The 27,849-nt window shown below is 37.5% G+C and overlaps 1 protein-coding gene across 3 annotated transcripts in view; it reads left to right on the top strand.

Annotated features, from left to right (window-relative positions):
* The window catches only part of brat (brain tumor), a 718,927-nt gene that overhangs the window by 338,938 nt on the left and 352,140 nt on the right, over nucleotides 1-27,849 (top strand). The window contains exon 1 of one of the 3 annotated variants that reach the window (XM_069823298.1): nucleotides 23,136-23,249. The exons of the other annotated variants lie outside the window; for them this stretch is intronic. The gene's annotated coding sequence lies outside the window, so the exon portion shown is untranslated. Of the gene's footprint in view, nucleotides 1-23,135; nucleotides 23,250-27,849 lie in introns of those variants that run through there. 3 annotated transcript variants of the gene reach the window in all.

Raw genomic sequence — 27,849 nt, 5'->3', positions numbered from 1 at the left:
AAATCACTATAAAATAGACATACGAGTACATTCATACCTGAATTATTATCCCGAGTTATCTCGTGCACTTTGATTCCAGCTCTGGTAGTTGTCCCACTTTGATTTTCTCCTGAACTATTTACCAACTTATGTTTTTTTTATGGGTTCATTTATGAAGTACAATGCCAGTGCTGTTATCAAGGCGTTAAAGGTTGCTTGTCGTGTGATAGACTCGAAAGCAGGGTATTACGCACAGTGGCATATTGCATTCCGGACAGTAGTATCTGCTCTTGTGTCGAATTTGTTTGTATTTTGATTCTCTCGCAATACTACATATGAAATCCTGTCTAGTTGGGTTGTTCTTCTTCAGAGTTCGTGGAATAACTTCTGGAAAATGTCCACCTGTAAGCCGAAGTGGGTTGGGCGATTTTCCTGGCCATCCTGCCTTGAGTGATAGGACATTCGGAGTGTATTTTTCGAAAATCTTACGAATTTCCACCATTCGATAGTCAAAGGGTGTCTTCCTGCCTTCAGATATCGTAGGCTATACCAAACGTAGGAATCCCACCACCAGATGTAGCAATATCACTAATTTCTGTAGCTATCTAGTCAGGAAAAGATTAATGAAATGATGGAAACGTATATATTCGGGATAATAATCCTTAGCAGCGAAAATGGGACTCACACGAGTTAACTCGGGTTAATAAATTTTGACGGAAGTTAACAACCCGAGTTAACTCGGGTTAATCAGGTAACTGGTTAATCTCCGTAAACATCTGCCCCTGTTTATCATGTTATGCAAGCCAGTCTGGTGGCAAGTTTGGTAAGCTAAATTAAAATTAATACTATGACGTCATCAGGTATACCTAGAAAAAGTGTTACAGCGATTCTTGAAAACGTCTTAAAATTCCATGAATTTTTGAAAGAAGAAAAACATTATGATCCACTTGTGATACTCACATCATAAAAAGAACCATCACATGCTGTACCTGAAATATTGGGCGACGTTTATTTCCGCGTCAGGTATATTCTGGCCCCACTGCAGCGTGTCCTGTGGTCACAAATCCATCCATTAACGAAGTTCTGTAAGGTACGGATTGAACGGTAAAACACTGACGAGATGTACATGTGATCTTATACAGTCTGGGACGTAAATCATAAAAGCGTTGTGTTCGCAAGCGTGTCAGCAACACGTCTGTCTCGTATAAATAATCCATATTATCATGGAAGCTTTATTGCTCGAAACAAGTTTATTACAAAATAAGCAACCTCGGAAGGTAGAGACAAAGTAGGAGTGGGTATTTTCGTGAGTTATTTGTTACAGGCAAACATAACGAAGTCAATGCACTACACCACAACTACGAGGCGAGTACAATACCCCGCGCAAAACAAAGCCTGAATGTCATTAGCACGCGGGTCATCCTTGACCTCTTGTAATAACGACAAATCCCGCATGTCCGGTTCGGGACGAAGTGCTTCGTCCAACAAACTACTTTCAATGTCACAATACACTTTTATAAATACAGTAGAATCCCGATTATCCGTCATCCTATTAACCAGTAGCGGTGCGTCAATAAGAGCACAAGAGCACGTGAACACCTTGTTTCCATTAATGTACGACTAGTTTCATTATTTGATACCTTATTGACGTAGTGGGGATGTATAATATCAGAATCGAGTATTTTAAACTTCCCGCATCTTGCATCAACTTCTTATGTAAACTTGGCAACGTCCGTTCACGTACAAGCCGTGCTCTTTTCGAGATGGTTACAGGAATTTCACGCATGCGCGGGAGAAAATTGTCTTTAGCTGGCTTCTTATGACTCGTCAAGAGCACAAAGCGTTAAGTGAACATGATGAGTATCTATCCTACAGATGTCAGGTCCATCGATGCCTATCGTTCACGTGCTATATCTCGAGGAGGAAATTTAATAGCCTGTAGATGTCGGCATCTGACTGTAGGAACGTTTACTTACTTGGATGTGTGTACAGTGCTGCTACGAGAGTGTAGTTTGTGAATTACTATACTTCAGTGTCGGCATAATAGCATAGTTTGGCTTTCAAACACGTGCTGGCTGACTGTGGTGGTGGTATGAATTTAAGTATCTGTATGGCAGTGTATAATATTTAAGAATAATATTTACTTGGCATGTATTTATAGTAATCTATGCGAATGGGATTACAGTACTGGTATAGGCTATAGTGTATCAGTGTGTTGTGAATCAAAATATATTACTGAACACACGCGTTTGTAAATAACGAGACTATGGTATGTATTCATTTTTAACAAACGTAAACAATGAACTCTGTTCAAGCAATTTTGAACAGTAAAGAACTGGGTAAACTGGCTTACCAAGAAAAATTGTAAATAAAAAGACTGAGTTTCATTATTATTATTATTATTATTATTATTATTATTATTATTATTATTATTATATATTGTTTTGAATTTATATACGGTTTTTTTCGATAGTGAAACATTGGAATCATGACATTTCATATTAGACTAAACGTACGATTTCAAATTCTCTTCGATTTTGGAACCACAAAATTGTGAACACACATAATATTTTATTACGAGCCGCCACTGCTATTAACCGATTTGCGAATTATCCGACTGTCTGTTTCTCGCTCTTTTTTTTTCCTTCAGAAATAAATAACTTATATGAAGTATTGTTTTATACATCATTTTAGTATGTTCTACACATTGGCGGCTCCTGCATATTTCTTAAGAGGAGGAAAGAAGTTAACAGCACGAAATGACACCTTCTTGAATGAAACATGCTACAAATTTGCATACATGTAAGACCAGGTAGTGTTGTAGTTGGCCTTCCCTTCTGTATAGCAATAATCTGTTCTTGTAAACTGAGTTTCCTAAATTGTCCAAAATATATTATATTTTCATTTCCATTCATTGGTGAATAATTGCGCAAATTAACAATTACAAGGAAATTCACAACCTTGTAGCATTTTTCGAGCACACTACAGCATCACACGTGTTGGAAGAGACTAGCTACTAACTCGTAAACGGAACCGTTTTACGGAAATGGAAATGGGAATGGAAAATAATCTGAGGAAAGCGAGAGCACTGCCCCACGTGGTCTTGTGTTGCCACATGTATATTTTACAAGTTCAGTATCACAGGCTTTTGAAGAATGTCAGTTCTTGTAAAGTCATACTATCATTATTGTTCAAAGCTGCCGGTGGCCGATTAATTTTTTATGTTAAAAATGATGTAGTTTGGAGTACCTACCTTCAGTTTAAAATATATTTGTGCAAAACTGACAACTTGGCTGTTGCCCTGTCTAGTAAACAATGAATAGAAGTGAATTTCAGGGGCCAATTACGTAGAACTACTTCCTCTTTGTTCTTTCATAAACCCGACTTTAACTTTCAAATATCCACGAAAGTTTCAAACCATGAATAGTAGCCTATATAAAGTGCAATGAATAATATTTTTGATTTATAATTTTAAAAAAAGTTTATATGGTGTCTTTCATAGCGTTGCGTTAAAACTGATTTTGTTGTGTCTCCTCCTAGATGTGTTATAGTCTGGTTGAATGCAGCATCGTTAGGTGGCAGCGGTAGCGAGCTTGCTGCACGACCAGTCGGTTTCTGTATCCCGCCCATGACTGATTCAGAGGTGGATCTCCTCCCTCTCCGTTCATTTACTTGCTTTAAAACTCTGCTTCTTTCTCTGACCGCTAGTGCGCTGTTGTCTATGTGTGTTAACTGCAGTAGAGGAGGAATGGAGTGCCTTTCCTCCACACAGACAATCTCGCATCTTTCTCACAGTTTTCTACAGCACATGAGCGCGCGTTGTTTAAAACTCGATCAACCTAGTTTTTCTTATAGCTGTGAACTTAAAAATTATCTAATCTTCCTCGCAATTCAAGGCACATATTTTATTTGGTATTTACTTTCAAAAGAAGAAAATGTGAGGAGGACGTTCCTCCCTTCCCTCCCCCGAGGAACCGCCACTGGTTCTACATATGTTTTTGCTAGAGAGTATTATTACAAACCTTTATCGTTACACAGCATTGTCTACTGTTCGAATTGTCGTTCTGTAATATAACTTGTATATAAAATGTCTTCCACGGGTGTTAAGAGAAAACGTATTGTGCTAACTATCGAAAAAAAGTGGAAATAATTGAATGGTTTGAGAAAGAGAAACTGTGGCTCATCTCGCATCAGAATACGAGATTTGATTTACAACTGCGCGATTTAATAAAAAAAACAAGGATAAAGTGTAAAAAAGTATGTAAATCTACAACATGAAACCTCCTTTATTTCTATTTTTCCCGAGACAGTCATTACAAAGGGCTTCCTTGTCGTTGACAACCAGACTTAAATTAGTGAACTTCTGATCCACGACCTAGCGAGTTAAATACAAGACCATAGAGGAAATTACAAAATCTTTCATGGTACGGATTATCCGATTTTTTCGATTAACCGTTCAGTCCATCCCCTTCATTACCACGGATAATAGAGGTTCTACTGTATTGTTAATGGTTTCGGTTATTTAGTTATTATTACATCATCGCTCAAATCATCGCTATGTAGTGACTACGAATCTAGACATTCTGGGTTCGATTTCTGACAGTATATTGTAGATTTATCCTTTTTTAATCATCTTTCACTTTCTGAAGTTCGTTGTGCCTCTAGTTCCTCAAGTTACTTCGGTCGTCTCATGTTCACTTTTCAGTTTCGTACGTAATTGAGAATTGTGTATCGGAAGTAATTTTTTCCTGCTCGTTGTGGATTGTGTAGGCATTGCTTCACGTATTTGTCTCTGACATTTAAACAGAACGTCCAGATTTGGATTCGCTATAGTCGATGGCAATTCGGAAGGCGGTAGTCTGCTAGCGTTTGCGTCGAGAGAGACAGATAGAGAGAGCGAGGCAGCATACAACCCTAGATCATATAAGAAGAGTCCACTGCAAGAATGATGGATGTCACTTTCTTGTCGAAAATGAACCAAGACTGTCATTGCATAGTTTAAGACATATAGAATGTACATAGAGAGTTATATGGCATTAACACTGATAGTCATTGTCCAGTAATGATCGGAAAATCACAGTTAAGCTTTGAGCGCTAAGCATTTTAAACTTTCAATTGCTTCTCCTGCAAAATGTATTCCAAATGACATCCATCATTCTTGCAGTGGACTCTTCATATTTAACAGATAAGTCATCGCTATGTTAAAATCGTTTGCAACTTGAAGAGAACAGCCGCCAGGATCGCCACCCTTCAGCCGTAAACGAACACGAAATGGCAGTACAGTCGCTAATGCAATTCAGATGGGAATTATGACGTGACTCCTTATGTAACAATTAGATGGCAGCGTAGTAAACCTGACAAAAGTTAACGTCAAAGCCTGTAAGGCCGACCCATCTGGGGTATATATAATCTAGAGTACAACATTGCCACATCGTACTTCATGCGCACGTGCAATACAAATAACGCAGGAGAGAATATGAATTATCAAAAGACAATAATGACCTTAGGCGTTGATTACTATAAGCATGATACCTAAGAAATCCTCTTTTCTTCGCTAACAATATCCTTTGCACTGTTCTCAATCCCACACCACATGCTTCTGGAGTCGTTTCTTGCACATTGGCAACGTTGCAGCCAGCATGAAGATGGCCGGCAGCGTTCTTTTCGTCAACGTTTTTTTAAATAATTATACACCTTAAACACTATTTTCCGCGCCTGCCTGTGCAATACTTGTCTTTTTACAGTATCTTCTTCCATTTATTTATCTCTCTGTCTCTCTCTCTCTCACACACACACACACACACACACACACACACACACACACACACACACACACACACACACACACACAGTAAATGTTAGTTTTACTTATTCAATGTACTGAAACATTCACACGTGAACAAACGAACTCGGGAAGTACTTGTTACAGACTGATTCCGATTGGTTCTACTGTACAAGCTTGTGACGTCACATATCAGAAATGCTACGGCGCATATAGCAGCCGACCGTCTTCCGAAATGCCGTCTAGTCTAGTAGGAGGAAGAAGAATAAAGTGCGTAAGATTTTGCTGATGATATGACGTTGCTAGCGCACAAGAAATTATACCAAGGGATATGCTACTGGGGCTAAATGACAGCTGTGAGCAGTATGGAATGAAGATAAATGCGAACAAGACGAAGACCATGGTTATAGGAAGAAAAGTAAAAAAAAGTAAATTTCAAAGTTCTAAATGTGTCAGTAGAGCAAGTGGACAGCTTCAAACATATGGGGTGTACTATAAGCAGTAACATGAGCTACTGCCAGGAAGTCAAAAGAAGGATAGCAATGACTAAGGAAGAGTGTAACAGAAAAAGTAGCATCTTCTGCGGACCTCTGGAAAAGAACTAAGGAAGAGACGAGTGAAGTGCGTTGTATGGAGTGTGGTATTGCATGAGGCAGAAACATGAACATTACGACGACGTAAAGAGAAGCGAATAGACGCATTTGAAATGTGAATATGGAAAAGAATGGAACGTGTGAAGTGGACAGACAGAATAAGAAACGAAGCTATGTTGGAAAGAGTGGGTGAAGAAAGTGTGATGCTGAAACTGATCAGGAAGAGAGAAGAAAGTGCCTACTGAAGGATGCACTGGAAGGAATGGTGAACGGGAGAAGACTTTGGGACAGAAGAGATGAGATGATAGACGACATTAACATATATGGATCATATGAGGAAACAAAGAGGAAGGCAGAAAATAGGAAACATTGGAGAAAGCTGGGTTTGCGAGAACATTATGAATGAATGAATGAATGAATGAATGAATGAATGAATGATCTTCATTTCTTAGGCTATCGTTTCTTGTAAACTTTCGTGTAGTCTAGATGCGAGTATTATGCAACCGAAATAATTAATCTGGTCTGCTGTTTCTATTTCCTGTGTCATAAAGTATGACTTGTTTTTATTTATTTGTCTATCTATCGATTTCTTTATTTATTCATTCATTCATTGATTTAAGTTTAATCTCGACTTGCATTCACAATCGCAAATACTTTAATACCACTAGTTGGGCAATGTTTTATCTGGCTTCTAACATCTGGCGCATTCTCATTCTTCATTTGTTGTTGTATTGTTGTAAAACAACATACCTACTTTTTCCTTCTGATGCACCGATTCCTTGCATTGTAGCTTGTGAGCTATCAGGGGCCTATTCTATGTAACCATCTACAGTATAGTAACTTCTAAATACTGACCTCTAACATCACAGAACCTATTTTAGAAAGCTTGACGAATTCTTCCAAGGCGAAGCTTGATTAAGACTACGTTCACTCGTAGAAATATGTGCCCAGTTTTGTTTTTGAGCGAAATTTGAAGTTGGGATGCAAGTTCCTTTCCTACTTTTATGCCTTCATCCCCTCTATCACGTCTTCTGCTTTTTGGTCGGTATTTTGCGGACACTTCGTAGTCTATTCGTGATGTTACCCACGCTATAGCTCTCACAACTGGAGAAGATATATCCACCCTTACACATGTCACGTAGATCCAAGTCATCTCCTGCGTGACCCGAGAGATGCGTGTGTCATCGATTGAGAGACATAGATAAAAGCTTAAACATAGGTGCTCAAGGATGATTACTCTCTGCTCTCCATTTCACCTTGTATTAGGAGAGGAGACATAGCGAGTTCTTATCAAATCTAGACGTAGTTTGACAATTGATGTATCGAATCAAGTAAACATTGCATGATCCAGTATTTCGCCATTTTGGCGTACTTAGTGATTTAACAAATGTTGCGATGCGGAAAATGAGATTGCTTCTTGAACACGGTTCGTGATACGTTTTAATTGTTGGCTTATTTACTGTACACTAAAATAATAGTAATATTCAGAACTTTAGGCCTTCTATCATGTTTCACCCATGCTTATAAAGCTCAGGACTGTTTAATACATTGTTGTTTAGTAAACTGTTCGAAGACAGGTCTGAAGCTCATAAGTGATACTAATAAGGAATCACTCATGAGGCAACTAGGCCAGGAGATAATGGGGTATGGTGGCCAGTTCCTTCCCCCCTGTTTAATACATTATCAAACTATATAAGAAATCCGTAAACCACGCCATCTCCTATCAATGAAGGTTCTTACTAGGCCTGTAAGCTACGGCGCAGGCATGCATTTTGGTTTCACTAGATAACGAATGACCTATAAGAACTGTATGGTGGGGATAAGCGAGCACATCGACTACAAGTGGAAGCATAGTGAGGGAGGAACCTTTCCACTCCACTTTCTTCTTCCCCTCAAGCACAAGTAGGTTTACGAGATAACGAATGGTAAATAAAATTATTATTATTATTATTATTATTATTATTATTATTATTATTATTATTATTATTAATCATTTACTCCTCTTACCCCTGTTTCTCCCATTCCCCCCCCGCGCGACTTTTACTGTCTAATCTCAAATCTGAAAACAAACATAAAGGAATTTATATTTTTAAAGAGTGAAGAAGAAGAAGAAGAAGAAGAAGGATGTAATTGTTGTAGTCTAGAGATTAAAAAAACCGAACTTGTACTGTAACGCTCGGGCATCGGTTCAATTCCCGCTCGACCAATGGTTAGCTGATGAGGGAGTTTATCCGATACTGTTCCCACTGTAAGCCGAATGTCAGGTAATCCAATGCCAAGTCATTGATTTTATTTCGCCAAAATACCATTAGCTGTTACGAGTTTCATCGACTCTTGAGAACACTGTAGTTAAAAGATAATGGTAAAACAAAACTGGCGGGATGACTCACGCTGGAAAGGAGAAACATGAATAATTTTAAACCACTACGACGACTATTATCATATTCATAATTACCACTACCACCAACACCACCACACCATCACCACCACCACCACCACACGGACTTTCACGGTTTTATTTAGAACTTTAACATAGGCAAAAATATGAATAATGAAATTCACCAAACCTTTAAATTGTAACACCTCAGCAAGCAGTTTAGATTGTGTGTTATTTTCCTCTACACATTTAAATACTGTAAACCATTTGTTAATTATTTTGAGGTTACATTATACTCCCCTACATTAGGTGTAACACACATTTGATGGAGGCTTTCACCACTCCCTTCAGTTATGTTATTGATCACTGCCTAAAATCAACAGAGAGCTTAAAAGCAGACATTGTCCGAGTAATATGAGCTGTAGTTTTCATTGTGCCTGTATTGACTTGTCCAGCGAATCTATGAACCAGCTTCTGGGGAGGTTTATAATTAGACTAGAATCACATTTCGTGTTGGGATTTGCCATGTAACACAGCACATTGATTTTAGGTAACAACTGGATTAGTCATGCATAAAGTGAAGAAAATCGAAAGGGCTTTGTTACAGAAATGTTTGCTTTCGCGTCACGTCAGTGCAGATCAACAACATGGACTCCTGATATGTACCCTGCATACAGCAGAAAGTGTGCAGCAGCATTGTCCACCAGGGAAAGCGGGAACTTGGTGCCTTGTATTGGATGGCAGCCGTCAGAATATTTTATCATCACTTATATGACAACCATTTTGGCCCTCCACGGTATAGTGGATGCTTGGAAAGGGATGAAAAATTGCCAGTGAGGGGGGACCGAACGTTTACGAAGATAACCGAGGCTTAGGGGTAGTTTTCCACTCGGGCCTTGCCCTACCTCAACCCTCCAACAAACCCCAGCTGAGCTGGAGGGTGGTTTGCTGGGGCAGCAGCACGAGGGAAGTTTGGCTTCCATTGGTTGCCACCCACCGGATATCCATCCACCAACACGAGTGCTGATTTCGTGTAAAAGAGCTGCCAGTTAGCAAGCACAAGTCCCACCCTAATTTTATTATTATTATTATTATTATTATTATTATTATTATTATTATTATTATTATTATTCATAGATTTGTGTTAAAATAATTATTCAGAAAATCACACACACACACACATTCATATAAATAATACGGTTTGTATTTTACATTAGGGTTGTTCTTAATATGAGCGCAGTTTCCATGGGAACTCTCCTGTGTGATTCTGTGCTGCTATGTTTCTTCGGAAGGTATTTAAAATAATCTTGAATTGAATTATATTCCCTGTTCAAACAACAATAATTATTAGCGATATGATTTTTGTTTTAGTTGCCCACATTTCCCTTATTTTTACATTCAGGTTCCTGTAGCCCTAGGCCTCGGTTTCTTTCCTTACATGCTTATAATATGGAATTGAAACGCCAGTTATTAATAATTATTCTCTGTTTCTATTTTAAATACTTCAGGCTTCTCCTGTGATAAGACTTTTATCTATTATTATTATTATTATTATTATTATTATTATTATTATTTTCATAGATTATGTGAAGGCGTTTGACAAAGTGATCACGAATAAACTTTGGAAACAGTGAAAAAAAGATTTCCACAGCACCCAATCAAGATTTTAGAAGCTTGCATGGCATTCAAATTGAATGTCAAGGTACTAGAAACTCAAACTCATTGATTAAAATTTTGGTGCAAGTTACTTTTTATCTTATATAATTTGACGAAGCTATAAAGAAGAAAGAATGATGGTGAAACTGATCAGGAAGAGAAAAAGGAATTGGTTGGGTCACTGGTTGAGAAAAACTGGCTGCTGAAGGATGCACTGGAAGGAATGGTGAACGGGAGAAGAGTTCGGAATAGAAGAAGATATCAGATGATAGACAACAATAAGATATATGGTTCATATGAGGAAACAAAGAGCAAGACAGAAAATAGGAAAGACTGGAGAAAGCTGGGTTTGCAGTGAAAGGCCTGCCCTTGGGCAGAACACTAAATGGCCAATCCATATCTTATTCTTATTCTCTTGGCTTAAAATTTGATTAAGAACTTAATAAAACAACTTATTACAGAACAGTTAACAATGGGATAAAGTCAGACCTATTTCTGTATTCCAAACCTGAATTTAGTAACCTTGTGTGTTAAAAACCATGTTTCATTCTGTTGTAATGGTATAGGTTAGAACAAGGCAAAACCTTGTCCATGTACCCTGGTGTTCAAAGATATCTCACCCACGATTTTATGGTCGTGTAAGCGAACTTCCAACCACGGAATAAGTCAGAACCAAAGATATAAACAAATGACAAACTTTGAAAGAGTTCTGTTAGTTCTCAATAGGTGGCACCATTATTGGGGCTGTTAAAGTGTCAGGGAAAATGATTGTGTAGATTGAGCATAAATTATTCTCATAATTGACAATATCAGCGGTTTCCAGCTAAACCCAATGTTGTTTAGAATCAGTAGAGTGGCATGAAAAAGTGAATTCTACTGTCCTCCAACCAGGAGATTAACCGTGAAAGGAATGTGCTTACTATTGCGTCATCTATTGGAGCGAAGTAGATAGATAATATTACCATTATAACGTCAGTTTAAAAAACATGCGCTCTCCTGCATACGTTATTTCCTGTATGGAGGGATTAAGAGCCCAGGAAATTAACCGTGATCTAATTTTGTAACTAGGGTAATATAAATATGTGTGTATCAGTGTTATCGTTTGTGCTTTGAGAGTTAGCCAATGAAGATGCGTATATTCACGTGTGTGATCTTATGACATCAACATTCATTCATAGCATTACCCCGCTGCGTCTCATTCCCCTGAGACTTTCTCCTAGTTGGAGTACAGTACAATGCGGATATATTAATGTACGATTAACTACACTGACTATTATCTTCGCCGTCTCTTCATAGAAATAATAACTAAAGGAGCCACACTTACAGCAACAAATTATCGATCACTATCGATCGTAGGATCAGATATCTTTGAACATTAGTGCACGAATGGTTAGCCTCTCTGTCTTTCAGCATGGCAACCCTGGTTCCATCCCCGTCTTGGTTAGGAAGAAATTTGTGGTGGCCATAGCGTGCGTGAGGGTTTGCCGGGGTACTCCCGTTTCCCCTCAACAATATCATTCCACTAATACTGCACGATCATCTTCACTCTGCGAAGTCCCGAGCCAGGCCTCCAGAACAAATTATAAAAAGGCTAAAAATTGTACACATTTGTGTTTAATAAAGATTATTAACTTAAAACAAGGCAAATACGAAGAACTGACTGAAACTCTATGAAAACTTCGTTGTTTTGAATTAATTCACAGGATGGATAGTATTATTGGTTAAGATCTGGTATCGTGTTGACCCACTTAAAAAAAGTACAGCCACTTGCTGATCTAATATGTGTTTAGTCTCGAAAGATAGTAGTTGAGATACTGACTCAAGCCAGAGTTGGCCGAGGACCATGGAAAGGAAAGAATGGAGAAAAAGTGAAGACTGACAAGAGGCCACATTTCCTAGTTATAGTCCGGGTCAACTTACTTCATACCCTAAGGGTGAAACCTAACCATTTTTCCCCCCATTACTACATATGCTAGTGGATTGTGGTGATTTTCTAGTTTGCAGGTTGAATTTTCTTTTGCCAACTTCGTTTCGAATTGCGATACTGATAAATACTACATGTGGTAGTGATTTTTAACTAGTATTTTGGCAGCTGAGACAAATATCGATACTGGAATTCAATGAAATCAAAATTGTACTACATTTCCGAGCCGGTTACTGGAAGCTAATGAAATTTGAACGTACTAATAATTAATTAATATCAGTATTAATACATAATAGTTATTTTATGTGTTGCATTGTGGTTATACATAATTTAAGACTATAGTCAGGTAAGTTTTCGGAGTTAGTACTAATAATTTCATGTGGTCAAACAAAATATATTTTTAGGTTAGGTCTCGTGAGTTAATTGTTTAGTCAAACCAATGAATTTCGTATTGCCAGACAAAATACTTGACATGTTGATCCCTTTCTCGTATAGTTTGCCTACGAAAATATGTTACAAATTATTGAATTATTTAGAACAATCTTCCAACATAAATTACTGCAAGTAAATAAGTCATTTAGTACGTAGGATCGTGTGATATCTGGTAACAGTTGGCAACACTGAGAAAACGGCAATATTTGCTGTTTAGGAACTGTTCTTATGTGATTCTCACTATACCATTGTTCTTGTATCCTACATACAAATGCTTGTGAACTGCGGTTAACGTCGTTTCATATCGTTTGAAACTAATCCAACCTTCCATCCTTACCCATTTTCTCAGAAAGTTGCATGTCATACCTGAACCCTCGTAATGCTTCGTGCAATTCCCTCCTTTGCACAAATTGGCTCACTGCCTCACTGACCGTAGAGTCCGGAAACGGAAAGAATAGGCAGTGAATAGCAGAAACTTGGAAGAAACGTGCCTTCATATATATTATATTTTTTTGTCCCTTGAGAAGTCGTTGCTTTATTGTCAACGTGAAATTGTTTGGAGTTGAAGTTCTTTTGTGCATGCGGATGTTCTTGAAAAGGATAATGTGATTAATGGTTTGACACGTCGATATTTTCGTCTCAGTTTACCCACGCATGTAACTTGCGGATTGGTTTTCTGTCAGAGATGAGAGCCTGGATACTTGTCATTTATAATAATATTTGTTTTGTACACCCTTATTGTGTGCCATTTTTCAGTACTGATGTATAAAGGAGGAATGTGCTTGTTACGATAATTCTTTTGACCCATGAATCATTTACTTGAATATCATCATCGCATTTCTTATGGAGAATATACAAATTAAGTTCATAAATAACACACTCTCCATCAAGTATACTTTCAAGATTTGAACCCGTTGATCCGTTTCGTCCTCAAGTAGCGGGAGTCTTTGGTCATGTGGTCATATGACGCAAGACCAGATCTTAATAAAACAGAGGACAGTTGCAAGGTAAGGGACAACTAATTCTTGAAGGAAGAAATGAATCACCACTTAGCCTACTAACGAAAATTCTGTAGTCTGCTATATCCAACTCGGTAAGTGAAAATACAGATTAACAAGACTAATTGCTGGAAGTGTCAGAGGAAGAACAACTACTGTCCGTTACTCAGGAGAAGACGAGCGGAAAGAATGTGACCTTCTTGACTATCGCTGCTGATTATTATAAACATCGCTCAGATAAGCATCCCAGTAGCCAGGTTATTACTCGTACAGGAAACGTGAGTAACAATGCGTATGGAAATTAAAGCTAAGTTGAACAGAAGGAGACCTAATGTTTCCGCTGTTGTACGTTGTCTGTTCACATCCCTTCCTCCTCATTCCGCTCTCGTCTTCTCCTGAGTCACCGACAGTATTTGTATAAATCTGAAGTCTGATTAGTGTAATACGTTAGCGATGTATGCAATGGAAGGAGAAAGGATCTGGCCACCCTAACCATTATCTCCTGGCTTAGTTGCTTCATGACTGATACCTTATTGGTGTCACTTCGAACAGTTCACTAAACAAACAATTACTGGAAATTATCTCAGGTAAAATAATTTATGTACAATTATTTAGATAAAATTAATGCGAAATACAGTAGTAATATTTCAATATTGATAGACTACTGAAATCCAATTATGACAATTATTAATTCCTAATTGAAGAGTATAGAACCTCTTTTTCTTCTGTGTCAAATTCAGAAATGAAGTCTATTTATAGTTTTTTAGTAGCTTTTAGGATATTTTGAAGGATTTTTAGGTAAAATACCTTATTTTGAGCGCATTTCTTGAATAATTAACAAGCGGATAAAATTACAAGAATGATACTTATTTCTCAAACCATCTTTGATTGCTCTGATAAACGTTCTATTTACATTAACTACTTAGAAGTAATTTACGTCCTGTGTCTTTTGTATAGACATGCGTTCGGTGTGATTTTAGAGTTCAAACGCTCTTGGAACTACGAATATTATTGTATTTACTGTTCTTCTCGTTAGAACTGATTTCGAAGGAAGATTATTTTGCTGTTACAGTCTTGACATCTAGATCTCTACCTCTAGCATATATATTGAAGATCAGATATTGTGTACGTGTACAGTCTGTTCATTTGCTTAAGGGGTTAGATACAGCTTACAACAGTAATTTTTTTGGAAATATTCAACATTTTTTCCTCCATTATTGTATCTTGAAAATTGGTTAATATTTATTTATTCTTACTATTGTTTTAGGTGTATTAATTTAAGTAAAATTAATAGAAGATTTTAACTTCTTTCTTATGCTTTCAAAACATATGCTTTTCTTTAAAGCTTTTTAACTTTAATTGTTTAAGTTATCTCAGAGTTTTATTATTATTGGGTGGATAATATAATATAAGAAATAAATTGGTATGTGTAAAACATTATCCTTCTGCTATAGGAAAAAAATATTTTTACGATTTAAAAAAATATTTATTTATTTATTTTTTATTTTTTTTCAAAATTCAAAGTTCACTGTGCAGTAATGAAGCGTTTCCCTCATAACTCATGTTTACAATATCATGCTCTTTCAACTACATTCCTTAATAAACAATATATATTTTTTTTTTATTTTGTGTTAGATATTTGACCATTTTTAAATCAATTTATTTTTTATCAGACAATCTATCAAAGCTAGAGAAGTGATTTTGCATCATATTGTAGATATGACATGCATAAATACACACAAAAAATTTCATCACAGAATGTTGGATACTTTTTGAATTATGAGGGAAACGCTTCATCACTGCACAGTGATTTTGAAATATATATATATATATATATATATATATATATATATATATATATATATATTTTTTTTTTTTTAAATCGTAAAAATATGTTTATCATATAGCAGAGGGACAGTGTTTTACACATACTAATTTTCATTATTGTACAAGATAGAGTAATGGAGGGGAAAAAAAAAGTTGAATATTTCCAAAATTTTACTCCTTTAAGCTGTACCTAACCCTTTAAGAGAAAAAACTGTGTATACCAACTGGTACAAGGTAGCACATTTTTAAATAACTAGAACTGCTGAATATTTTGATTGTAACAATCCTTAATTAATTTGTTTGTGAACTTTACCTGCTTTTCGTATTAGTAATAGTGTTACCGTTGAACAAAATTTAGGCCTCCTAATATTTCACCGAGTCTGTCAAAATATGTGACACGATTAGATAACACAAAGAGATTATAAAATTCGACCGAATTGTCTTCCTTGCAGCTCTTTGTTACAGTAATTTGAAACACGTTCTGTTCATTTCTGGCGTCGGAATGATTGTATACTCAAGAATGAATATATTCTACTCTTTAAACCATAAATTTATAACATTTTTTTTTATCGCGATGCATATTGAAAACGAAGGTATCCGAAATAGAAATCTACCTGCGGACCCTAACTGGAAAGCAGCCTTTCTTAGATCGGCACCTATCCCATCTGCTTCTTTTTGTAAACAAAAAGTGGCATTCCTCTTGTGTAAGGCTAGGAAAGTGTGTGTGGTTGTGGAGTGGGATATAATTTTGGTTAGAATTTGAAAAGAAACGATGCGGGTAGGTTGTGAGGGTACATATATCTTGTGGGACCTGCTGAAGTTCTTTTGTGTTGGCTCTTTCTCCATTAGCGCTTTATGTAACCTGTTTGTTTCAGGTTACCACTTTCTCATCATCCTTTTATTCCTATTTATTGCGCCTGAAAGTACCAAGGACTAGACCTATATGAAAGCATGTTTTGTAATTTGGCCTACCTATTCATTTTGAGAAAGAATTGCGATTTAATTTATATTTATACTCGTTTTCAGAAATTATTTTACCCTTGTTAATGCCATATAATGGCATCACCTCAAAAAACCATGGTTCCAGCGCTCTCCAACAGTGGTATGTAAACTCGTTACACAAATATCAGCTATTCTTGTAAAAGGACGATATTGAATGTAGGAACTCTGTTAAAATGGACTTCCTGTTATAATTTATGTTTCAGTTATTACTGCTTCGTTTATTGGGAAGGTATCATCTTCCCGTCTTCTTTTCGGGTGTCCGAAGTCTCGACGTCCAGTGGGTTTGTAAGCAAGAGCTCATGTTGTCAGACGTCTAGGATCCATTCTTCAAAATATGACTACCAGTTCTTTTTTATATATATTCCTCTTACTTTGATATTCCCATTCATTTCTAATTGTGAGGTTACTAATTTCATCTCGTCTACTATAACCTGCAATTTTTAGAAATTTCATTTCGACTGTCTCAATTATCCTTGTATCTGTCTTATTCAGTGCCCAGTTTTCAGATCCGCGCACAGCATACATACTGCCATGGTTTTATAGTATTTAAGTTATGTATATTTTCTAGCCTTTCTTACTAGTGATAGTTTTATTGTACCACACGTATTTTTAAATTTATTCAGTTTATTTTGTACATCTTTATCGTAAGTTACATCGCAGACCAAATAATTAAAATGGGTGACTTGTTCTATAATTGTGTTTATTATTATTATTATTATTATTATTATTATTATTATTATTATTATTATTATTTTTGATCCCATTGGATACTTTCCTAAAAATTTCACAACTTCTGTCTTTTTAACTAAGATTTCTAAATTATATTGTGCAGTTATCTTGCATAAGTGCTGATTGGCTGTCTGTAAGTCATCCTCTGAATTGGTAAATATCACTTGATCGTCTGCAAGTATCATACGTTAAAATCTGTGAACCTAATTTGAAACATGCTTTGAGATTATTTTGCCATTCAGACATCACTGCGTCAGTATAGCCTAGATATTAAAAAGAGCTGATGATAATGGACATCCTTTTCTACTTCTTGATTAGTATTTTTATATCTAGAACTAACTGTTCCTGTATAAATAGTAAATTTGCATTTTCGTACACGCTCTGTATGGCTTGAATTAATTAAATATTGTAAATATACTTCATTACTCATAAATATTCCTTTAATCATTACATGAGTACAATAGAACCCCGCTAGTCCGAATTAATGAGACCGAGGCCTGTTCGGATTATCGAAATTTTGAATTAGGCGAGCGATAGAAATGCAAGCAGGGAAACCGCGCCTTATCACTCCCACCCTTCGCTGTATACTGCTTCGTCAAGATTATCTGCTCTTCGTCAGAAGATGCTGACAGATTATCGTAATACAATTCATTTACTAGTGATAAGTAAGTTGTACTGTATATTGTACATTCTGAGTTTCTGGGTACTGTATCATTAAATTGAAGGGGTGAGAATGAGATAGTCCAAAGCCACACTTTTAACAAAAATGGTTTTTCGTGCGAATATATCTGACGTATATGGGGAAGGTACTAGTAAAATATGATCAAAATTGCTTAAGAAATAACGTAGGCTAAGTATACGCTGAAAAAATTATGGTACCGAACTTAATAGCATTGGACTCTATAAACTTTTAATACACTCTCCTATAAAATTTTGTCTGTGTGGCTTAGGACTATATCATTCTCACCCTTTCAATTGATTTTCAGTTCAGATAGTTTTTTCTTCTTTCTTTTCTTTCCTTTTTAATTTCTTCTATATTGGCATGTTCGGATTAGCGAGGTTCTACTGTACTTAAATATATATTATAAGTGTGTAAAACTGCTCAAAGTTTCACGCTGTGGTGACTAAGTGTCTTGTCGTGCCTTAGTAGTTATTATTAACAAATTTTGTTAAGCCTTCATAAAAGAATAGAAGTCGAACATTTTGTGTAGCGACTCTGCAATCCTTGCTGAAGTCACAGCTTCTGTGAATGTTACACCAATTCCCTAGCGATCTGTGTAACAGGCCGAGGTCGTGGTGGTTAGAGACGTGGTCACTGTCCTGAAATGAATCTCTGCATTTGACATGGAGTTAGGAACTTACACATCCCAATCCTCATGTTGGCCTTATGAGCTTGATTAGAAAGTGAACGCGGTTCGTGTTTAAACATGCGAGAAGTATATGCGAAGAGCATGACAGCCGGAGCGTGACGCTGGTCACTCACCTCCGAGTAAGCGCCAAGGAACCCTCCATTCCCACAACCTCATACGCAACCCGCAAAGGGAATTTCTCGACATATAGTTTTACTTTAAACTTGTTTGTTTAGACTACAGGTTACGTGTAAAACTGAAATTAAGAAAGTCTATAAAGGCGGGAGCCTTAACCTCTCGTCAGCCTCTGGACTGATTTGGTCTGTCATGAGCAGGGCTAGGATTTTGATGAAATTGCATCTTTCTTCTAGTAAGCCAGAAACATAGCCGCTTTAGTATTTATATGTTGTGTGATAAACTGACTGTTTTAAGACATATTTGTTAGGGCATTTTTTTGCATTTTTTGCCTGTTTCAACTCATAAGAGCATCTTTTGTGTTATTCGGACATTTTTGAAGCATTTTCACTTAATTTTGGCCGCAAATTTCCATTATTAATATAAAATAATGTTTATTTCCTTTAATATTTTGTCCATTAATAGACTACCCTTTATTTTTTACTTGGTTATTTAACGACGCTGTACCAACTACGAGGTTATTTAGCGTTGATGGAGTTGGTGATAGTTATATGATATTTGGCGAGATGAGGCCGAGGATTCGCCATAGATTACCTGACATTTGCCTTACGGTTGGGAAAAATCTCGGAAAAACCCAACCAGATAATCAGCCCAAGCGGGAATCGAATCCGCGCCCGAGCGCAACTCCAGATCGGTAGGCAAGCGCCTTAATCGACCGAGCTACGCCGGTGGCTAATACCCATTATTTTGTATAATATTTTAATCGTTTTTCTACACAAATATTGCCCTTTTAACGTAATACACCCCATGTAATGGATCAGTCCAACCATCCCTTCAATATAGACTACTGTATACTTGCTAATTCCGTATAAGAGTGGTCTTATGATGGGCTACATGGAAACTACATCAGGTAAAATAATTAATTAAAATGTACCACTTAGAAAAAACTACGTAAAATTAAATAAACTTAAATGTTGGTACTAGAATTTAATTTAATTACCAGTCTAAATATTAAGTAGCACAAAACTCCTTTTCCTACTAAGCCAATTTTAGAATGTAATATCAACTTTTAGGGCATTTTTAAGGGCATTTTTGAAAGATTTTAGGTAATAAATGCATTGTTTTTAGGACATTTTTAAATGATTTATAGGTCATCAAAATCCTAGCCCTAGACTCACGAGGTTATCTTTACATTTACATTTTTGACAATCTTCATATTACTCTATTTGTGACATTTCTTTGGATTGTTCTGTAACGAAATATTATAATTTTAAGGAGTTTTGAATTTATAGTTAATGCCGAAAGAGACTGTGTACTTATTTAATGTTAAAATAAATCCTGATAAGTCATAAAGACTGAAACTGTATTAGATTTTAACTAGTTACAGGCTTACCCGAACAAAAAAAAAATATGTGTAAAATACAAAATCGTCCAAATCTATGAACTTTACTGATTTTGTCATTTGCGTTGTGAAATCATCTCCGGTAGGAAATGTGTGTTACATCCGTGGCGCTACGGCCCTTTAACGGCCCAGACCGACCAGCTGACTGCTGGCCTCATGTCCATATGCCGATTATCCAACCAGAATAGAAGTATCGTGCGGTTAGCCCCTCCCCCTCCCTCAGCCATTATAACTGGAGAAAATGCGTGTTACTTATTTAGTGTATAACATTGTTGTAGATGAAGATATTTGAAGATCTATCTTTCTAAAGGGGCTAAGCGCCAAAAAGTTTCTGAGACATTGATAAAAAAAATCACGACAACAAATGCATGTTGAGATACCTCCAACACTATCTTTCGGCGCACAAATGAGTCACAGTTGAATTATGACAGAGGTCATTTACTCGTAGTACTATGTTATTCTCATATGGATGTACCGTAGGTTACTTCCCTTAGATTACATAAAATGGAATTCGAAAATTTGGCACTTAGCTCCTCCTTCTCATGGGTAGGCCTAATTTTTTTTCGGAGCTCATCATCGAAGACAGTGCTATTGGCATTGAAGTTAATGTCATATGTGTTATTTTTTAACTCACAAATTGTGACCACTTTAATATTTGAGTGTATTTCGTTTATGTTATTAAATGTGTTTCTGTTGTGTCGTATATGAATCGTTTCATAAAGAAAGGGCTCCAGTCCAGTTTAGCTAAGTTGTGGGAAATGAATAAAAATTGTCTGGACCGATGCCTCTTCCTTTACAAAACGCTCACATTCCGAATACAATATCACGATGAAATAAATGTTGGACTGGTTTCTTTTCTTGATAAAATGATGTGTTGAGCATTCAAGATGGGAAATTAAATGTTAACTCAATTTCGAAAAAAATGTGACTGATGCCCATTATTTATGAAGCGATTCATATGTCATCCCAGATGGAAAAAAAAATGCGAATTCTGCTCTCTATGGAAATGTTCGTTCTTGCAAATCAAGATTTCAGGTATAACTCCCTGTAAAGTTGATTTGAATAATTTCGAGGGAAAAATTGTTCCGGAGCCGGGTATCGAACCCGGGACCTTTGGTTTAACGTACCAACGCTCTACCACTGAGCTACCCGGGAACTCTAACCGACACCGATCCAATTTTTCCCTCTATATCCACAGACCTCAAAGTGGGCTGACAACCGTCAAGCAACCAACTTCGAGTGCACACTAACTCCGTGTGACTTAAATTGTGGTTTTCTGTTAACGAACAGTGACGTGTATTATGCAAATCAAGATTTCAGGTATAACTCCCTGTAAAGTTGATTTGAATAATTTCGAGGGAAAAATTGTTCCGGAGCCGGGTATCGAACCCGGGACCTTTGGTTTAACGTACCAACGCTCTACCACTGAGCTACCCGGGAACTCTAACCGACACCGATCCAATTTTTCCCTCTATATCCACAGACCTCAAAGTGGGCTGACAACCGTCAAGCAAATTATTCAAATCAACTTTACAGGGAGTTATACCTGAAATCTTGATTTGCATAATACACGTCACTGTTCGTTAACAGAAAACCACAATTTAAGTCACACGGAGTTAGTGTGCACTCGAAGTTGGTTGCTTGACGGTTGTCAGCCCACTTTGAGGTCTGTGGATATAGAGGGAAAAATTGGATCGGTGTCGGTTAGAGTTCCCGGGTAGCTCAGTGGTAGAGCGTTGGTACGTTAAACCAAAGGTCCCGGGTTCGATACCCGCCTCCGGAACAATTTTTCCCTCGAAATTATTCATGTTCGTTCTTAATCGGGTATTTTCCTCCTCGTCGATATAGAAGCCGATGGCGTCCAGGTTAACATTGTCATACAAATATGTATTGTTCTTTTAACTGTACTGTGCTTATTACAAGAAAAAACGTAGTGAAAGAATATCAGATTAAGTCCACACTTGTGGAGTAACGGTTAGCGCGTCTGGCCGCGAAACTAGTTGACCCGGGTCCGAATCCCGGTCGGGGCAAGTTATCTGGTTGAGGTTTTTTCCGGGGTTTTCCCTCAACCCAATACGAGCAAATGCTGGACCCCGGACTCATTTCACCGGCATTATCACCTTCATATCATTCAGACGCTAAATAACCTGAGATGTTGATACAGCGTCGTAAAATAACTCAATAAAATAAAAAAATAAATAAAAATATCAGATTAAGGCCACTTTTAATATTCCTTCTTTCTGCTCTGTGCTCGTTGCCATGGACACGTATCTCCGTGGTTTCGTAATACAATGTCTTTGGTCGGATTTCATGTTTACACATTTCGTAATGTAGCTCTGTTTCCGTCATGCTGATGGATCGCTGGTGATACCGTCTGTATGTAAGCTCGAACCCATGACCGCAGGAGGTAAAGACCTAATACCTTGTACGTGCTAAGCCAGCCACTGTTGTCGGAGGAGAGGTTGACTTTTTATGCCATTAGCCATGACCATATCCACCGCGACCCCGCCTAGTTCGAGAAACAAGCACAATGGTAGGTGATGGCGAGGAAGCGTGCTGGAGGAGCCATGGAGGTTACAGTTGAAGGTCACCCTGGCTCAGGGTCGATACAGGGGTTGCTGCTGCCGATTCTCACTGGCTGGGCTTGAGGGAGATGACGATCAGGAAGAGAGGGGTAGAAACTAAGATGGAACATTCTCCACGCTCACAATATCTGAAGAAGGAATGTTCTTCCCTGTTATATGTTTGTTGCGTGGAGGGGTTCCCCTTTTGCGTGCTTTGTCAGAAGAAATGTCTACGAAAAAAAAAAAGAAGGAAAAATGGTGGGCGCATGCGCTTTGGCTACCACGTTGTATCCGTGCGAGCGGAGCCACCCTCTCTGTGTTTAGATTGTGGAAGGGCTGCCTGCAAGGGATGCGTGACGTTGGGTTTGGATAGAAGGAGGCAGTTTTAGTTTTGACGCCTGTTGTGGCAGTGGTGGCCTCCGATCTCCTCCAGGAGAGAGAAAAAGACTGACGCAACTCACACTATCATCTCCAAGACTGAGCAAGCAGATCACGATTAGGTGGGTAGCTGTGTAATAACAGGTGTGCGCCTCCCACGAGTTTTTGTTTTGTTGATGTGTGTACTTTCATTACATTGTTTGTGGAGGTAATAATAAAATTCCAATTTAGCGCTTCCGCTACATCCGAAATCGCACTGGCTTGTTATTGGTCCACTCATTGGACCACATATTTGGAAAGAGGGGAGGGAGTTCCCTACAATTTTGGTCGACCGAATGTAAGCACGACACGAGATACACAGATGTAAACTGGGATTTTGTTTCACTGTGTAGCATGTATTTACCTTATTTTGCTTTACTCCCGAAGATAATTATGACTATTTTAGTACGTTTAGTGGTTTACGGTTACAGTGGAGTTCAAATAGCCATTAACAGGTGGAACTGACCGAAATGGCCTCTGGGCATTTTGATGGCGGTCGCCGCGCACATAGCCGGTATAGTGGGATGTTTGATGCTGCCAATTAGCAGGAATTAGTAGATACTGAAGTAAATATTACATATCCGTTGGGAGCCTGATTCGTCCGATCGCCGGCGTGATGTAGCTGCAGCGTGCCGATCAATACGCTTGTAGTAGTGTCTCTCAGGGTTACAAGATTAGAGAGGGTGACGAGTCGATATAGTAGCGCTCTGCTTGTATCTATTTAAAGATGGCGGCGGCCTTTTGACGGTAAACATTAACATGTTTGGTCATAATGTATATAAGTAAATAAATATACTAGACGATATCTGTGTTTTCTTGCAATACATATAATAAAATAAGGTAGTTTAATATTTTTAACGTTGGACCATAATCCCCAGCTATCGCTCAAACGTAGAACAGCATAAATCCGGGTACTAACCGAGAAGATAACAGTTCCATTCCGGAGATATACCTTTCTTAGATATACATTTTTATCTTGTGTTTCATCTGTGTTTTTTTACGCGGTAGCCTTAAGCCATGCTAACCACATGACCAGAGAATTTATTGTTTGTGAATGTTCAGTGTTTGTTCAAATTACTCATTATAGAGAGGACAGGGCAATATGAAGAATTCATTTCTTGAGGTTGAAAGGAAGAAATATTTTGTCTTTGAGCCGTCATAATTTATATCAGTTTACATACAGTAGTTTCATAAACTGATAATTTCCCCTCTATGCAGCATGGTAATTAGACCTAAGTAAGAGTTTGTGTAGGAACTTCTGAAAATCGTGGAATACTAGCTATATCTGAATCTTGAAAGGTGTTCCTGTTAGATAAAAATTTTACTTACTTATAAATGGCTTTTAAGGAACCCGGAGGTTCATTGCCGCCCTCACATTAGCCCGCCATCGGTCCCTATCCTGTGCAAGATTAATCCACTCTCTATCATCATATCCCACCTCACTCAAATCCATTTTAATATTATCCTCCCATCTACGTCTCGGCCTCCCCAAAGGTCTTTTTCCCTCCGGTCTCCCAACTAACACTCTATATGCATTTCTGGATTCGCCCATACGTACATGCCCTGCCCATCTCAAACGTCTGGATAAAAACTGTATTGTGATTAATTTAAATAGATTTTCCGGCTATCCTTCAGTGAGCTACGGTAGTACTTTCTAAAAGACGAGTATTTTCCCTGGACCAAAAATACAATACAAATGGAATAAAAACTAGTATCTTACCGTGGACCATAGTAATAAAATGCAGTATTTCCCCAGTACATTTGTTCTAAAACGGTTTACGCACATATTCGTTACCGTGGCTCACTGAAGCTGTTCCGAGGTGAAAATTCAGTTTGAAGACATTATTATTTATGATAAAACCTTAGTACATCAGAGGTGATATGGCCGATATTTGCTAAATATGTCAGGATGAAATTTCTACATAATAGTTCATATTACTGGTTTTGCAAAAAAAAATAGATATAGGCCTACAATTTCACACCCAGTGCATTAAACGTTATTGTGGTTGTCTATAGCCTATGCAAAAGGAAGATGTTGGCCTATGTCGAATGATGACTTTGTTAGGGACGCGTACCTGTGATCTAGGACACTTTCGCTTTCATCCCAAAGTCAGTTTGTTGAGACATCACCACTACTGCCATAACCATCATCACGACCACTAATAATAACGGTGGAAATCGGAGACGAGTGACCAACAGGCTTGGAGCTCGCATAGACACTTCCTCTCAGTCCCAAATTCCCTTGCAAGGACGCGTTTTACGTATCTTTTACACGTTTCTCCTCTCATTTCCCCCATTCACTCACTCGCTCACTCACTCATTAATTAATTCATTCATTCTTACTCTTTCCGTGGATGCTAGAGTGAATAATTATATAAAAAGAAAACAATATTGTCGGCTTAGAGTGTGAACCTGCTAACTAACAAAAACGAAATTTTACAGTGGAAACAAAAAACTAAGTATAAATTAATCACCTGTACTTTGGATTTAGTCCTAAAGTTTCAGGGTTAATTTGGATTTGGTCCTAAAGTTTAAGGGCTAATTTATACTCTGTTTCTTGTTTCCACTGTAAAATTTTCTTTTTGTTAATAGTCCGACGATATGTATGTTTTTTCTAGCAATAAAGTATTATTATTATTATTATTATTATTATTATTATTATTATTATTAGTATTATTATTATTATTATTATTTATTCATTCACATCTATAATCATCATAACCATAATCAATACCGCACAATCATTAGCATTATCACTACCATATCTTCAATATTAGTCTGTTATTTACCACTACCATCACCACTATTACTGTCACCACTATTAATTCCATGGCCTTTCATTAATCAGAAGTTCAATATATTTTCTGTACGAATTTACTCGTAACTTTAATGTTCGTCTTACTGTGCAACACTTACAGCTATTTATGAGTAGGCCTACTTCGTGGAATTTCGCTGTAGGATCCTGTGGAGTGAGTTTCGTGCGAATATGCTGCAGTTCCCCATTAGTTTCCCGTAAGATGATAATTATCCACCGCTGTGGAGTAACGGTTAGCGTGCCTGACTGAAACGAGCGGGTACAAACCCTGGTTGGACAAGTTACCTGTTGAGGTTTTTCCGGGGTTTTCTCAACCCATTAAGAGCAAAAGCTGGGTAACTTTCGGCGCTGGACCCTGGAAACTCATTTCACCGGCATTATCACCTTCATATCATTCAGACGCTACAGCAGTTGATGAAGCGTCGTAAAATAACCCACAAAAATAATAATAATTACATTTGAGCTACGATGAAATAGCATAGTAATGATTAGGGAAGCGGTAGTGTCCCGAGAAAACTGTCACAGTACTTACATTATCTTCCACAAATTATCGTCCTCGGTAGCGTAGTTGGTATAGCGCTGGCCTTCTATGCTCGAGGTTGCGGGTTCGATCCCGGCTGAGGTCGATGGCATTTAAGTGTGTTTAAATGCGACAGGCTCATGTCAGTAGATTTACTGGCATGTAAAAGAACTCCTGCGAGACAAAATTCTGGCCACGCTGATATAACCTCTGCAGTTGCAAGCGTCGTTAAATAAACCATAATTATTATCTACCACAAATTGCATTTGAGTCTCCTAGGACTTAAACCTAACATAGAACTAAGTTCAAGTTGAAAACCAGCACCATAAGCCGTACGTCTAACTGTAACGCTGTTGTATAATTCAAGGGTTCAGAGCCATAGTGAGCCAATGGAGAAAGCAAGGTTTAAAGTTAACTGAATACCATAGTTTAATGAATATTGACATTTCATTTAGTTTTAATGTGCATACTTTATACTACTTGCTATATGTTTAATTAAATTATGGTAATCATTTAATTTTAGCCCTTGTTTTCTTCGTTTTTAATAAATGGCGCTTGGCCCACTATGGCTCTGAACCCTTCAATTGCCCTGCTTTAGAACTTGAGTAACGCCTTTTGGATTTTTATGTGAGTATGGCTTGTTGTTTGAGAGAGATCTGAGCCATTGAAATGTACTTACAGTTTATAATACGAGTATTGTGAACATTTGGGAAACAAACAGTCGGCTTGTTATTCTCTGCAGTTGTTTCAGTGTTGTTAAATAATCGATGATTCTGTAATCTGCAGCGCTGCTGCACACTTGTCAAGTGCCAAACTGTGACAGAAAACAGTTCTGCGGGTTTTTTTTTTTTCTGCGTGTTGCTCAGAGTACAACTTCGGTTCTTTTTTTGTACTGCCGGGTGCCCTTTTCGTGCTAGGTAGAGATAGGTAGGCTTTTAGTTACTAAAAGTGAAGCCACTTAGGTATTTTTTGTCATATCTTTTAATGCCGAAGTTAATTCTGCCGCCGGAAAGAAAACTGAACAGACCAAAGCCGGTCCTATGCCATTAGAGAAATTTCAGCCGTGCCAAGTAGGTATTTGAGATGAGTGAAGTCATAGGACAGTTTAAGTAGACTAATTTTGCTTAGGCATAAGACAAGAATGTTCTTCATCTCAGCTTTATTATTTTGTTTTCAAGGCGATGATCGGTGTCGTGGGTTTAAATCTTTTATTGCTAATCCGAAGTTTTTTTCTACTGTGAGGTCTGTCGTTAGGTCTTTCAAGACTTGTGGATATAAACATTATCAGGAGTTATGTATACTATCATCTTATTTCAATTGAATCAATACTCTTATTATAAAATAGTAC

The sequence above is a fragment of the Periplaneta americana genome, chromosome 4, assembly GCF_040183065.1.
Source record: "Periplaneta americana isolate PAMFEO1 chromosome 4, P.americana_PAMFEO1_priV1, whole genome shotgun sequence".
Lineage (NCBI taxonomy): Eukaryota > Metazoa > Arthropoda > Insecta > Blattodea > Blattidae > Periplaneta > Periplaneta americana.
Note: the sequence above shows the minus strand (reverse complement) of the source record. Positions and strands in the feature narration are given on the sequence as shown.